This window comes from Idiotropiscis lumnitzeri, unplaced genomic scaffold (genome assembly GCF_059441095.1).
Source record: "Idiotropiscis lumnitzeri isolate Australia: NSW breed Sydney's pygmy pipehorse unplaced genomic scaffold, RoL_Ilum_1.0 HiC_scaffold_95, whole genome shotgun sequence".
Taxonomy (NCBI): domain Eukaryota; kingdom Metazoa; phylum Chordata; class Actinopteri; order Syngnathiformes; family Syngnathidae; genus Idiotropiscis; species Idiotropiscis lumnitzeri.
In genome coordinates, this window is record NW_028283633.1 from 115924 (window position 1) to 132640 (window position 16717).

General features: G+C 41.0%; 1 long non-coding RNA gene across 1 annotated transcript; it reads left to right on the plus strand.

Annotated features, from left to right (window-relative positions):
• The first annotated feature begins 529 nt into the window (after nt 1-529).
• On the plus strand, nt 530-1746 carry LOC148315568 (uncharacterized). The gene is made up of 3 exons (XR_015840805.1): nt 530-834; nt 1401-1454; nt 1544-1746. It is a non-coding gene; the product is annotated as an uncharacterized LOC148315568 (long non-coding RNA).
• Nucleotides 1747-16717: the final 14971 nt, after the last annotated feature.

Genomic DNA, 16717 nt, shown 5'->3' on the forward strand with positions numbered 1-16717 from the left:
CGGTATGTGCTGAGTCGTCTGACGTTTGTGTGACTGGTACCCAGGAAGGTAGCAAAACCAGGCAGTGTGTATGTCGTACCCAGGAAGGCAGAGAAACCAAGCAATATGTATGTGGTACCCACGAAGGCAGAGAAACTAAGCAGTGTGTATGTGGTACCCGGGAAGGTAGCAAAACCAGGGAGTGTGCATAGATACAGACCCCAAAAGTGATTAAAACCAAATAAAGTCCCCAGAAGATCATCTGTAGTCAGGTGAAGGACCCTGTACTTTGTTCAACTCATTTACTCCCTTAGACGTACAAAGACGTCTTTTAATGCAATGGCGCCCTCTACCAAAGACGTATAAGTACGTTTCCTGTCTTTTTTACGTCATAGTGTACATAAGGGTCTGATGCAACCTCTGACTGAGAATCAGCCTTGTCCGCATTGTGAATCATGTAAAAATCACCCAGCAGGGGGCAGAGGTGCAAAAGATCCGCCTTGAATCTGCGCCAGAGGTACAAATGGGGGGGCGGGATCCTGGGGTAGACTTATAAGTGTGGAGAGCAGCGTGGGTAGCAGCAGCATCGGCAGCACTAGCAGCAGTCGCATTAGTAGCGTTAGCAATGAAATCCTCCAAGCAAATGACGATCGAGGAATGCTTTTTTGTAAAAAAAAAGCTTCCTAAAAGCATCAAGGCGATGGAGACGCTTTGGTTGAGAGGATGACGCTTCGTCGTCGTCACAACAAAACGGCGTCTAAAGAGGGTGCGCGTGCCTTGCGGCCTGCATCGCCTGCCTTCGGACAATAGCCAAAGCAGCTGAGAGTCCTCACCAGATCCCCCCCGAACGAGGAGGTAAGCGCTCGCAAGTTACCATTGAACATGTGGTTTTACCCCTCATGCTTTTATTGTACATATCATGCATCTTGCGGGCAGAAAATGTCGCGTAAATGTGCAGTTAGACGCGAGCTTGCTCGCTGACTTCCTCATCCGGCCGCCTCTATTGCACAATTACACGCGAGCGTAAGTCCTCGCCGACGAGGAAGTAAACGCTCGCAAGTTACCATTAAACATGTGGTTTTAGCCCTCATGCTTTTATTGTACATATCATGCATCTTGCGGGCAGAAAATGTCGCGTAAATGTGCAGTTAGACGCAAGCTTGCTCGCTGACTTTCTCGTCCGGGCGCCTATTGCACAATTACACGCGAGCGTAAGTCCTCGCCGACGAGGAAGTAAACGCTCGCAAGTTACCATTGAACATGTGGTTTTAGCCCTCATGCTTTTATTGTACATATCATGCATCTTGCGGGCAGAAAATGTCGCGTAAATGTGCAGTTACGCGTGAGCGCATCTCCTCCCCGACGAGGAAACAACAATACTGAATGGTGTGGTAATCATGCATACTTTCTAAAATTCACAGATTGTGCATCCCGCGGCAAGAAAGTTCCTCCTCGTCTTGTTGGTGTAAAGAAAGGTAAATTATAATATGAAACTTCACACGCCAGCAATAAAATGCAGCAATAAATATATATTTCCAATTGTTTGTATTTCTGTAATTTACAGGTTGTGCATCAGGAAGCAGTGGTTCCGGATGGCGTCACACTGGATGGCAACCGAGGAAAATCGACTTTACAGCAACCCCTGGACCACTGAATGCCGCTGCCCATTTGGAGTCTGAGGAGCCAGCTGATTTCCTGCAGCTGTTTCTCACGGATGAGCTTCTGCAGCACATCGCGGATGCCAGCAATCACTTCCCAGACAATTATTTTCACACAAACCCCAGTGGACAAACACAAGCTCGCCTATTTTCCACGGACCAGCAAAGCCAGACCACAACGAAAGTGTCGGGTCTGTTTGTGCAAAGGCAAACGGAGTGAAACAAGAATGTGGTGTGAACTATGTTGTGTGCCCTTGCATCAAGGCAACTGTTTTATTTTATATCACACAAAAAAAAAGTATGTATGACACTGATGTATTTCATTTTTGTACATAGTTCAACAGTTCAGTCGTTTAGTGTTATGTGCAAATAAATTTATTTTATCAAAAACATTTTTTGTGCTTTTTTTTGTTATTTTATAGAAGGCATGCATTATTTAGATGTTAGAGGTGTCATAAAAGCCATAAATAATAGTGTCAAAATTCAAATTATGGTCAAAATGCATCAGTTTACAAAAAGCTCATTTTCTCAGTTTTTTCCCCAGGGATTGGAGTTTTCATGAAATTTAGCTATTTTCAAATGCCGATTGCTCAAGAATGGAAAAAGATAGGAACAAACATTTTTTTCTGTTGAAAGAAGAGAGTCTCATCTTTCTTCGGGTGTGCTCCATGTCTATATAGCATTAGAATACTATATTCTGTGGGCCTTGCAATATTAGTCAAAACCCAGGAAAACGCTGGGATTGAGCGGGTTGCTCCAGTGAAAATGGCTGGTATTTAATGAGTTAAGACTGGTTAGGACATCCGGCTCGCAGTCCCAAGGTGCAGGGTTCGATCCCGGGACCCAGCTTTCCTGTGTGGAGGTTGCATTTGTGAGTGAGTTTGAGCGCAGATGGTTGTTCGTCTTTGCGTGCCCTGCGATTGGCTGGCAACCACTTCAGGGTGTGCCCCGCCTACTGTCCGTTGACAGCTGGGTAGGCTCCAGCACGCTATCCTTGTGAGAATAAGCGGATTGGATATTACATGTATGTGTTTATGCCCTAGGCCAGGCGAGGGCAAACTACGGCCCGGGGGCCACATGCGGCCCGTTAAGTTTTAATCCGGGCCGCCGAACTTGAAAAAAATTTAATGAATAAACCTTGTTAATGTTTTATTTTCTAAACACTGTGGTTTTCAAAGACAAATATTATTGTTGGAATGCTTTTATTCACTTTCATTTAAAATTAAATGTATTTTTTTTCTCAGATGAGGTGAGGTTTCCAAAACACTCCATCCATCTGCTCCTGGTCCGGCCCCTCTGTCATATTTTAGAACCCATTGTGGTCCTCCAATCAAAAAGTTTGCCCGCCCCTGCCCTAGGCTTTGTGTCTTTGCTTGGTTGACTGTGTAATGAGTGTATGAATGCATTTCTTTCTACCAGACACCTTGGACTTCCCATGGCAGATTAATAATCTATTTTATCTATCCATCAGGGTCACGAATGTCATTTGATGAGTAGAGAATTTAGAGTCTCCAATTAACCTAATATACATGGATTTGCGCATGGAAACCTGAGAAAAAGCCCTTAGTCCTACTTTTCCATCTGAACCACTTTATCCTCACGAGGGTCACAGCCGTGACATCCCAGCTGACTTCAGAAAGTAAGTGGGCGACGACTCATGATCTCTTGGTTGAATAATATTGTTAGGGGCTCAAAATGGCCCTCTACAATAAAATGGCAGAAGAATATTACATACTCTCTGGCAGAAGAATATTGCGTTTTTTTTGTTTTGTCCAATTAACTTAAATAAAACTTGGGAAAATTTAATGATTACATGTAAACCAGCTGGTCTTCCCCATACCAAGCCCTGGCTAAAACTGACTGAAAAATGCATGATGTGTGCCTTTTAAACTCCTCGGCCCATCCACTATGCCAGGGATGGGCAAACTTTTTGATTGGGAGGGGGGGGGCACAATGAGTCCTAAAATACATTTAATTTTAAACGAAAGTGAACAAAAGCATTACAACAATATATATGTCTTTGAAAAACCACAGTATTTAGAAAATAAACCATTAACAAGGCTTATTCATTTAATTTTTTTCAAGTTTGGGGGGCTGGATTGAAACGTTTAACGGGCCACAAGTGGCCCCCGGGCCGTAGTTTGCCCAAGTGCCCTAAGCCAATTGATTCTAAAAAATAACAGTTTTCTTCATCAAAACAACATTTTATGATCAACATAAATGTTAGTGAGTACATAAAGGTATACTCATTCGATCTATCATAACCCCATGCACTTAGACTGTACAAAAAAAAGAAAATTTTTATTTTAAAACCTAGTATTTCGCCATGACGTCACACGCTAGCGTCAAGTGCTTGGCGCTAAAAACCCGGAAGTAACAGCGGCGCTCGGTTTGAAAGTGGAGAGTTGTGCATGGTAGGCGAATTCGGGAGAAATGTTTGTTGAACACGAGGACTGTGGCGTAGAAGATGGTTTAACAGCGATCTAGTGCGCACCCAACCGTGATGGCTGACCAACGAAATAAATGCGGACCGACGGAGTGGACTGACAGGACGTGGAAAACAGGTGTGTGGCATGTGTGCGTGTGCACGAATGTGGGAGCGCGTTCACTATGGTGGCAGCGATCGCAAAGCAGCAGCACCACTCCTTGACAAAAGTATTGTACTTTCTCTGATGTTTTGGGTTTGCTCTGCTTTGGGGTTTGTAGTTCTGGCCACGCAAAAGTAACAAAGCAAGTTCTTGGATGTCTGCTTTTTTCTTGAACTGTTAATTGGTTAACATCGTGGCTCTTATTTTTATCTAATGTATGGAGTTTGGTGGCTATCTATATGCACAACTATATTAGTTGCACTTGAAATTGCATACAGAAAATTAGTATAAATAGGTTACGCTATAAAGTATAACAATATTAACAATCGTTATTGTTGTTACTGTTTATTTATTTTATTTTGCAATAACTGTGCTCCAAGCTTAGCTGTTGTGCCAGCTGCCAAGTAAAAATATGTAATCTCACTCAATAATAGGAATAAATACTTAACTAACATCTCAATTTTTCGGGTTGGGCTGTGGGGGAGGGGAGGGTGGCTGCCTGACATAAAGCAGACTGTCCTGCACATGCGCAGACCAGCCGAGTGTGTGAAGTGTGCGTAAGTGCAGTACCGGGACCGACCACTAGACAGCGATCCTGAGTAATTTTTCCGCACACACATTTCTAGCACACTCGTCTTGTTTTTGTGACCTTCCTGGGAAGCCCTGAAACTTTGACAGGACCTCCCCCTGAGCTTCTTATCACTGAATTCAATGCTCTTTTTTGTGGGGCCCAGATTTTTGGTCCCCACAAAAATTTTGGTCCCCTACAGTGGGTGTGCTGTCCGATGTTGGTCCCCAACATGTAGCTTATACAAACACACACACACACCCCTACTTGTTTTTGTGACATTGTTGGGCCACCTGAGCAAAACTCACATTGTGGGAACCACCCTTTCTAGTGGTTGTACAGCTCTGAAAAAAATCAGGCAGTGTCCAGGAATTTAGTTAAACACAAAAACCACTTCAAATTACCAATTAATGACCTGGAGGTCAAATGAGTGACTCAAGTGCATGTAATTCAGTCACTGTAGCCCAAAGATTCTCTGGGCCAGTGGATGAACCATTATTCGTCTTGGACAGCATTGAAGCAGGCCGTAGCCTGGTTTCTAAAGCTGAAAGACTTACTGACAGAGTAAAGGAAAATAGAAAGGAGTTAATCACATTAGGTGAAGAAGGCAAGATGAATTTATTCAAGAGAACTGTCAAAGGAAAGTATTTGACCTGCGACGACTTGGATAAAGCAGAAAGAGAACTTGTGAAATACTGTCAAAGGCGAAGTTTCAAAAAAGATTTAGCCATATTTGAAAAACAAAAAAGGGTGAAGAAAAGTAGCCCACTTTACAAGTTCAATATAGTACTTCAAGATGGTGTCATGAGGGTTGGTGGACAGTTGAGCCACGCAGCCATGCCTGAAACAGCAAAACAGCAAGCCATCTTGCCAAGGATTCACATAACACAAAGCTAGTCCTGAGATACATTCATGAGATTACAGCTCACGCTGGAAGGAACCACATGATGGCTAATCTGCATCAACAGTTTTGGATACCTCGAGCTGCTAGAGTCATCAGAAGAGTGCTACCTGACGATCCGCCTTTCAAGAGAATTGGCGTTGATTATTTTGGTCCATTCTAAGTAAGTAGGGTTAGAGGACAAGTAAAGAGATACGGCGTGATTTTTACATGTCTCGCTGTACGAGCCGTACATCTGGAAATTGCATCTTCACGTGACACAGATGCTTGTCTCAACGCAATCCGAAGATTTCTTGTCAGAAGAGGACAAGTGAGAGAGATGTATTCTGATAACGGAACCAACTTTAGATCAGCTGACAGTGAAATGAAGAAATCAATCAAAGAATGGAACACTAAGTAAATCGAGAAACACTTGCTGCAAAAAGGTATTCAGTGGCATAGCAATCCCCCAGCAGGTTCCCACCACGGAGGAAGCTGTGAGCGACTTATTTGGTCTGTGAGAAAAATCCTGAATGTCACTGTAAAAGAACAAATTTCGGGTGAAGAAAGTCAATATACCTTGCTTGGTGAGGCTGAAGCAGTTATAAACAGCAGGCCTATCACAAGGACATCTTCCGACCTCAACGACTTGGAAGCACTCACACCCAACACTCTGTTGTGGCTGAAGGTCAAACCTGAGTTACCTCCTGGAGTCTTCTGTAAAGACGACCAATACGCCCCAATACGTACCTCTGGGAATGAGCTGGTCAGCTCTTTAAAGAGTATTATGTAAGTTGAAATACATTAATCCATTTTTCTTTTTTGGGCCATCTTTAACTGTGTAGTGTGTAATGTCTAAAATACAAAATGATCAGATTTTAGGGTGCAGTTGACGACTGTGGCACAGGTCCTCGCTCTACAAGTGCTAATAGTCTTCGGCAAAGAGAAAAATCTGCCATAAGGTACAGAAAACATTGGCATCAGAGTAAATGGATGCATGTTTTTGCAATGTGCGAGGAAACTGGCGAACTCAGAGAAAACTACGCAGGCTTGGGAGAACATGCAAACTCTACACAGGAAGGCCGGAGCCGGAATCGATCCCACAACCTCTGCATTGTGAGACCATCGTGCTCACAAGTCGCCCACCGTGGCGGCCGTCCATTATGAATGCCATCCCACCATCCATTATCTGTACGGCTTCTCCTCACAAGGGTTGCGGGGGGTGCTGGAGCCTATCCCAGCTATCTTGGGGCAGTAGGTGGGGTACACCCTAAACTGGTTGCCAGCCAATCGCAGGTCACACAAAGACAAACAACCATCCGCGCTCACACTCACACCAATTTAGGGTGTCCAAACAACCTGCCATGCATGTGTTTGGAATGTGGGAGGAAACCGGAGAACCCACGCAGGCGTGTGGGAAACATGCAAACTCCAAACAGGAAAGCCGGAATCAATCCCGCGACCTCTGCATTGTGAGACCATCGTGCTAACAAGTCGCCCACCATGCATCTCTGCTAAATAAATGATTAATTTTTACATTTTAGTATTTGTGCGATCTTGTGTTCATGACAGCATTTTCAACAGTGTGGGTGTTTGTATGAAAGCATTTCACTCGTGTATGGGCATGAGCATGTTTCAGTTGTATTTATGAATAACAATAATTTCACAATTGTGCCTGAGCGCCTTTCACTGGTGTGTATGAGAATGTTTCACCTATGTGTATGAGCGCATTTGACGAGTGTATGAGCAACAACTATTTCACTAGTGTGTATGAGAGCGTTTCACTCGTATGTATGATAGCGTTTCATAAGTATGCATGAGCAACAACAATTTCACTGGTGTGTAAGAGTGCATTTCAGAAGTGTGAAGCGATTCCTGACTTTTGTCCCCAACGGCACCTCATACTCCCCATCTCCCGCTCACTTCTCCTGACCCCATGAGCCATCCCCGTTGCTACTACATGGAGATTTGATGTGTTTTTTTGTTTTTTTTGTTATTAGCTTCTTCAACATCTCTTCTGATTCTCATCTCTTCTCTGGCGCTCGTCTCCGCCTGTCTGATTTGAAGTCGACCTCAGAATTTGCACTATTTTGACATGACTTCTGTGGTAATCACTACTGACATATTGTGTCATTTGCTCAATAATACATTAAAATTATAATAAATAATTAAAATGGGTCCGGTGCCGAGCTCTGGCTTCATATCTTTAAAAGTGGTCTTCTCAAATCTGTTACTAATGGCCTCTAAATCAGTTGTGGTAGAGAAGGGGCAAATTAGACCTTATGGCATCTTAATTTGGTCAAGTCTTGTACCCATTTTCAAGGCCAGCGACTATTGCTTTAGCTATATACAAGAAAAGGATTACTCTGAATATACACAACAACAAATCCCAGATGTCCAACCCAAATGTTGTTTCAAAATAATCCAGTTCAGATGATAAACAAATGTATTGGTATGTTGAGGTCATTATTTCAAATCAAAATATACACTTCTTTTTCAGACAATGGGGAGGATCGAAGAAGTGGAAAAGTTGCAGGAGTAACTTCAAAACAATGCAAAGAGACAGAATCTGGAAGAATGTCAAGTTTGTCCATGTTTATATTTCTGGAATTTAGTGGGCGTGCATCTCGAAATGTTTGGGCATGGTTCGGGCTGCCAGACAAGACTTTCACTGCGAGCGCTGGACCACTGGATGCTGCGGCAAACAGCGGACTTCTTGCAGCTATTTATTACCAACAAGCTACTCCTGCACATCAATGATGCGGATGGCACAGACTGCTTTGCAGACAATTATTTTGAGGCAAAACCAAGAGGTCTGTAAGCACTCTGAAAACAAAGTAAAATATTTGACACCCACGGCAAAAAAAGCCATGCTACAGCATAGGGCTGGGCGATAAACCGAAAATTTACCGTTACCGAAATTTATTACAATGACCGAAATCATTTTGCCCATGTCGGTAAATTCGATGAATAAAAAAAGAAAAGCCTTTTGTCTGCGGCAATGTTCATGCCCCTTTAAGACCGCTACAGCGCCTCTAGTCATGTGACTCCACCCGTCTGTCGCTCTCGTTGCTGGCGATTCAAATCCAGAAGCTTTCTCACCACCCACAACACAACCATGCTGTGCTGAAAGTTCAAAGTGAGAAGCAAGGTTCGACAAGTGACAACAGCCCATGAACGGAGGCGACACCATACGAGAGAACGTCTCAGAGGTGGACGCGATAGCTTAGCACATAGCTAAAGATAAAGCTCCTCTAGTTACGTGGCGCGCACAGGATTTAAACGCTTCATGAAAGCCGTATTTCCCGATATGGACTACATCGGGCCGGGAGCTTAGACATGTCAAGCATTTTGCATCTACATCCGACTTGTGGTCGGGTCGCAACATGGATCCCTGATTGAGCCTAACTGTGCATTACATAGATGACAAGTGGCGACTGCGCAGCAGAGTACTCGAGACGGCACATTTTCCCCGATAATACCCACTTGTTTATTTGGCTTGCATTGACATTTTCTTTCATTTTATTTAGCGTTTTTTTATTTGCCATTATTTACATCATGAGAGCATCTTGGCGCAATCTATTTGCAGAAAAATATTTCGCAAGAGGTACCCTTTTTCTTTGTGACATTGTTCAAGTCATGCAAAGCAAGCTCAGGGTTCGCGGTTAACCGCTTCCCGATTGCCCGGGGCAAGTGAAATTTGGCCACGGGCAAGGTAAAATTATGGGCAACTTGCCCGACCGGGCAAGCATTTTTTAAAGCAGCCAAATATCTTTAATTTTGACGAAAACGGTGGTGTGATCTGTTTGTGTGCACTGTATGGTGATGGTTTAACCCAGACAACCCCTTATGTTTTGGTATGGTCCATTGGCCTTATCGGGGGCAATGGGCGGGCGCTACGGGGATCAGTTAGTTCAGTGAATGTCGAGTTAAAGTGGACGTCAATAAATCCCGCAGTATTGGAACTCGCTGTCGTAGCATCCTCATTTGAAGTTTGAAAAACACAACAAAAACCTACGATATTTTGGCCGAAAATTGGCGACGAGTTCGTTCAAATCCGAACATTTCGGATTCCTCTGACATGACTAAAATAGCTCGAATATTTTTAAGTAGACAATTCAGTTGTGAGTAAGGAAGGGAGTAATATTTGATTATTGGCTGTTAATTCATTAGCTCCATGATGTGACCTGACATAGTGTCAGTGACTGTGTTCTGTTTATGCTATGAAACTTATGGAGGCAGCACCACAGGCACTGGTCTTAAAGGAATACACAAATTTGCCACACTCATAATTTACTCATGTGATTCCTCAATTAATACGCTCTCCTGGACTTAAAATTGATCATCTGGATTGCTGTAATATCATTTTCCCAATTTAACATGCAGATTTGTTAATTATTAAAACTACAATTAACATTTTCAATAACTGCACAGGATGATACATTTGCTCTTGTGAGTAGGGTTTCATGGTTGACGATGAAAACAAGATTAATTTATGCTTATCAGATTATATGTTTATTTACATTTGTGGCGCACATTTTACAACCATAAACATTTTATTCTTAGAGAAAAAAAATTGTCACTTGCCCAAGTCGGGCAAGTAATTTGGCCACTCGGGCAAGGCAAATTTTAGTGGCACTTGCCCTATGGGCAAGCAGTTTTTAAAGTTAACCGCGAACCCTGCAAGCTATTTGGAATGTTCATACAAATGATTTTTGTACTTTTATTTTTCATTGAAAGTAAAGTGTACCAGTTGGTCAATAAAAAAAACAGTCAATATGCAATTCCTGCATTTATTTTGATTTTAGTCCACGTGGGAATTTATTGTGCATTTATCGTTATCGAGGTAAAATTGCTCGATTTCTCGCGATATTGATTTGAGGTCATATCGCCCAGCCCTTCTACAGCATGTATACAGTGTGAGACGTGTTGTGTTCACTTGCTCCAAGGCAATTGTTTTTAAGTGTATACCACATACCCAACGAATTGTGTAATTTGTATGGCGGGGTGTACACATGCGTTGCAAAAACACATGCACACACTGTCACTCACGCACTTCCGTATATAGTTTATTTCAGCACCTTTTGTCATGCTGTTTTTATTTTATAGAAGGAAAGCATTATTTTGATGTCTGAGCTGTCACAAAAGAAAAAATAGAACTGTTGAAGTCAAGTCAAGCTTGTGCTTGAAATGTTTGTTCTTAGTTTCTCAGTTTTTCGTGAGCAATGGGAATTCAGTTATATTCAAACGCTGTCAGGTAAAGGCTCCATATTTTTATAGCATTATAGCACACTATTCTGTGGGCGCTAGAATTGAAGGGTTTGCGTTAGTAAAAATAGGTGGGATTAAATGAGCTGAAGTGTATCTCTTGAGTGCTCCTTAAATATTTGCCTGTGTTGGTATATTTTATTTTGGTCGTGTCATGTTTATTCTTACGCTGAAAGAGACATGAGGTGTTCGAAAAAAATAAATGATTTTTTTTCCCGGTCAAAACTACCAATGGTGTCTGTTTTTTTTCCCTCCGTGAAATGTACGAGTTATCACTTTGACGCGCATGATGTCACGTGGCTGGAGGACTGGAAACTTGCACGAACAACATTTACGTTGAAATGTAACAATGACACATATATCGACATCTAACAAACATGCATGGGCATCTAACATTGACACTTACATTGACGTCTATAACATAAACCATTACAATCACATCTAACAAACACGGACATCTAACAGACACATCGACATCCATCATAAACATTTACATAGACATCGACATCTAACCAACCTTTACATAGACATCTTACACACATCGACATCTAACAAACATTTACATAGACATCTAACATAAACACATCTAATATAGACACATAGATTGACATCTAACATCGACACATTGAGATCTAACATAGACATACATTGACATCTAACAAAGACTGTTACATCGACAACTAACATCGACACAAGGCTTTGTCAAATGACACGTCATGACGACATATACAGAGACACAAGGCACAACAGCATATTTTTGGTACAAATTGAACCCGATATGTTAGCTACCTCGTTAGGACTTAAAGGGTTAGCGAACTTGTTATGGTGGTTGAGGCGTGGTGGCTACCCAGCTCGTGTAGTGTATATTAAACTTAAGTTAATAATTTATGACCAGTAAACACGGATGTTGTAACGCAAAACAATGTTCAAATGTTAGTTTTTTTTCAACACATTTCATGAGAAAAAGCTCTACTTGTCTGTGAGAAATGTATGTTGTAGACCCATTATATAACACAATATTACACAATTTTACATTGGAATTTCATTTAATAAAACATTGACAATTATCTTTACAAACACTGTGTATGATTCATCTTTTCATTTGTTGTTCAATGAGCAAAACAGTGGCGATCAAAACAGTGCAAATTAAATGACATTTTATAGGTATCTGGCTGCAATACAGTGAACCCTCGCTACTTCGCGGTTCACCTTTCGCGGGTTCAGTGCTTCGCGGGTCTAAAAAATATTCGGGGGCATTGTAGTTTCGCCGAGCGGCACGACGGGGCGCTGGAGTGGTTAGACGGCCGGCGTGCGCCGAAGAAGAACGTGGGCGAAGAGGAGAGTGGACAAAGAAGAGCACGTTCCCCCGGGCACGATTTGGGGCGACGTTTCGCGCGGTTCGGACCGTACCAGAGCTCCGGCCAGCGTGCGTGGCAGTTAAGCCGAAGAGGAACAACTTCCGCCCGGGCACTAGCGGGGCGACATTTCGCTCCGTTCGGGACCGTGCGAGAGCTCCGGAGGAGACCGGCCGGCGTGCGTGGTTGTTAAGCCGAAGAGGAACACCTTCCGCCCGGGCATGAGCGGAGCGCGAGGCTGTCAGTTATGAATGAATAAATGAATAAATAAATGAAGAATGCCAGGGCACACCGGACGGCGTACCAGCAGGTAAAAGTCGAAGTAATTAAATAAATACAAAAAGAAGTAATTGAATAAATACAAAAATAATGGCTGGGGAATAAAAAAATGTTTTAATAATTTTTTTTTTTGTTATAACATGAATTTCACCCTCTCTCTCTCTACCCGTATATATATATATATATATATATATATATATATATATATTATTTTATTTATTTATTTTTTTAAGCATTTTTGAAGGTGCGCCGCTACTTCGCACTTTTTTTTTTTAAGCATTTTTGAAGGTGCGCCGCTACTTCGCGGATTTTCAGTTTTCGCGGGTGGTCTCGGTCCCCATTAACCGCGATAACCGAGGGTTCACTGTAGTAAGTTACATTCTAATTTACATTTACAGGTAATGGAAATGACTACTGGTAACCTCAATTTAACTGTATTTCAGTCAGAATGCCTCAAACATCATAAAAAAATAAAACGTTGAGTATTATTTCTCCTTCAAAATGTCAGAAGAAATACTCTATAATGGCCTGACGACATCAACATAGTTTATAGTATATAGCAGGGGTGGGAAAACTTTTTTATTGGCGGGCCACAATGGGTTCTAAAATTTGACAGAGGGGCTGGACCAGGAGCAGATGGATGGAGTGTTTTGGTAACCTCATCTCATCTGAGAAAAAAAATACATTTAATTTTAAATGAAAGTGAACAAAAGCTTGTCTTTGAAAAACCACACTATTTTGAAAATAAAACATTAACAAGGTTTATTTTTTTTTTTTTCAAATTCGGCGGGCCGGATTAAAACGTTTAACGGGCCGCATGTGGCCCCCAGGCCGTAGTTTTCTCACGACGGTATATAGCATAGCGGCATAGGTTCCCTCGTCAACATCAAGTGAGTTACCCTCTTACCAAGACCAAAATACGGGGCTCCCCATCTCCCGGTCACTTCTCCAGACCCCAACAGTCACCCTCGTTGCGAGAACTTTAAGATTCGATGTTTATTTTTTTTCGCTTCTTCAACTTCGTGTCTGATTCTTTTCTCTTCTCTGGCTCCAGGATTCCGCTGTCAATCAGATGACGATTGAGGCGGGACTTCCGGTTCAAAGTCACCCTCAGAGTTTGCAACCATTTGAGATGGCTTCTGTGGTAATAACAACTGTCATAGGTGCAATTTGCTCTATAAAGCATTAAAAAAAAAAAATAATAATAAATTACAAAAAATAGTCAAGTACAGCACTCGTCTCATAAACTAGGTAAGAATTTAGCGTTACTAACGTTGCTACACTATAAAGAGTGTTTTACTGACTAGCTAAACCCAGTTTTGGTTTAGCTGTTATAAAAGTTTGGTTTTTTAGTGCTGTAAATGCATTTTCAGCTCGCGCTGTACACATTTGCTATGAGAGGCATTATCTCATAAGGGAAATATTGGACAATCAAATTAATGACTGCCCAGGCATCAGGATGTCTTTTTACACTATATAAAGGAGGAAATTTACATTGGAAACGTTTAGTTTAGCTGTTAATGAAGTTTCGTTTTTTTTAGTGCTGAAAATTCATTGTCTGCTGGCGCTGTACACTTTTTCTAAGTGTTGCAATATCTCATGAAGGAAATACTGGACAATCAAATTAATGACTTTCCAGGCTTCAGGATGCCTTTCTACACTATATAAAGGTGGAAATTTACATTGGAAACGTTTGGTTTAGCTGTTATAAAAGTTTGGTTTTTTAGTGCTGTAAATGCATTTTCAGCTCGCGCTGTACACATTTGCTATGAGAGGCATTATCTCATAAGGGAAATATTGGACAATCAAATTAATGACTGCCCAGGCTTCAGGATGTCTTTTTACACTATATAAAGGTGGAAATTTACATTGGAAACGTTTGGTTTAGCTGTTATAAAAGTTTGGTTTTTTTAGTGCTGAAAATGCATTTTCAGCTCGCACTGTACACATTTGCTATGTGAGGCATTATCTCATAAGGGAAATACTGGACAATCAAATTAATGACTGCCCAGGCTTCAGGATGTCTTTTTACACTATATAAAGGTGGAATTTACATTGGAAACGTTTGGTTTAGCTGTTATAAAAGTTTGTTTTTTTGTGCTGAAAATGCATTTTCAGCTCGCACTGTACACATTTGCTATGTGAGGCATTATCTCATGAAGGAAATACTGGACAATCAAATTAATGACTTTCCAGGCTTCAGGATGCCTTTTTACACTATATAAAGGTGGAAATTTACATTGGAAACGTTTGGTTTAGCTGTTATAAAAGTTTGGTTTTTTAGTGCTGTAAATGCATTTTCAGCTCGCGCTGTACACATTTGCTATGAGAGGCATTATCTCAAAAGGGAAATATTGGACAATCAAATTAATGACTGCCCAGGCTTCAGGATGTCTTTTTACACTATATAAAGGTGGAATTTACATTGGAAACGTTTGGTTTAGCTGTTATAAAAGTTTGGTTTTTTAGTGCTGAAAATGCATTTTCAGCTCGCACTGTACACATTTGCTATGTGAGGCATTATCTCATGAAGGAAATACTGGACAATCAAATTAATGACTTTCCAGGCTTCAGGATGCCTTTTTACACTATATAAAGGTGGAAATTTACATTGGAAACGTTTGGTTTAGCTGTTATTAAAAGTTTGGTTTTTTAGTGCTGTAAATGCATTTTCAGCTCGCGCTGTACACATTTGCTATGAGAGGCATTATCTCATAAAGGAAATATTGGACAATCGAATTAATGACTGCCCAGGCTTCAGGATGTCTTTTTACACTATATAAAGGTGGAAATTTACATTGGAAACGTTTGGTTTAGCTGTTATAAAAGTTTGGTTTTTTAGTGCTGAAAATGCATTTTCAGCTCGCACTGTACACATTTGCTATGTGAGGCATTATCTCATAAGGGAAATACTGGACAATAAAATTAATGACTTCCCAGGCTTTCAGGATGCCTTTTTACACTCTATAAATGTGGAAATTTACATTGGAAACGTTTGGTTTAGCTGTTAATGAAGTTTCGTTTTTTTAGTGCTGAAAATTCATTGTCTGCTGGCGCTGTACACCTTTTCTAAGTGTTGCAATATCTCATAAGCGAAATATTGGACAATCAAATTAATGACTGCCCAGGCTTCAGGATGTCTTTTTACACTATATAAAGGTGGAAATTTACATTGGAAACGTTTAGTTTAGCTGTTATAAAAGTTTGTTTTTTTAGTGCTGTAAATGCATTTTCAGCTCGCGCTGTACACATTTGCTATGTGAGGCATTATCTCATAAGGGAAATACTGGACAATCAAATTAATGACTGCCCAGGCTTCAGGATGTCTTTTTACACTATATAAAGGTGGAAATTTACATTGGAAACGTTTGGTTTAGCTGTTATAAAAGTTTGTTTTTTTAGTGCTGAAAATGCATTTTCAGCTCGCACTGTACACATTTGCTATGTGAGGCATTATCTCATAAGGGAAATACTGGACAATCAAATTAATTACTTCCCAGGCTTCAGGATGCCTTTTTACACTCTATAAATGTGGAAATTTACATTGGAAACGTTTGGTTTAGCTGTTAATGAAGTTTCGTTTTTTTAGTGCTGAAAATTCATTGTCTGCTGGCGCTGTACACTTTTTCTAAGTGTTGCAATATCTCATGAAGGAAATACTGGACAATCAAATTAATGACTTTCCAGGCTTCAGGATGCCTTTCTACACTATATAAATGTGGAAATTTACATTGGAAACGTTTGGTTTAGCTGTTATAAAAGTTTGGTTTTTTAGTGCTGTAAATGCATTTTCAGCTCGCGCTGTACACATTTGCTATGAGAGGCATTATCTCATAAGGGAAATATTGGACAATCAAATTAATGACTGCCCAGGCTTCAGGATGTCTTTTTACACTATATAAAGGTGGAAATTTACATTGGAAACGTTTGGTTTAGCTGTTATAAAAGTTTGGTTTTTTAGTGCTGTAAATGCATTTTCAGCTCGCGCTGTACACATTTGCTATGAGAGGCATTATCTCATAAGGGAAATATTGGACAATCAAATTAATGACTGCCCAGGCTTCAGGATGTCTTTTTACACTATATAAAGGTGGAAATTTACATTGGAAACGTTTAGTTTAGCTGTTAATGAAGTTTCGTTT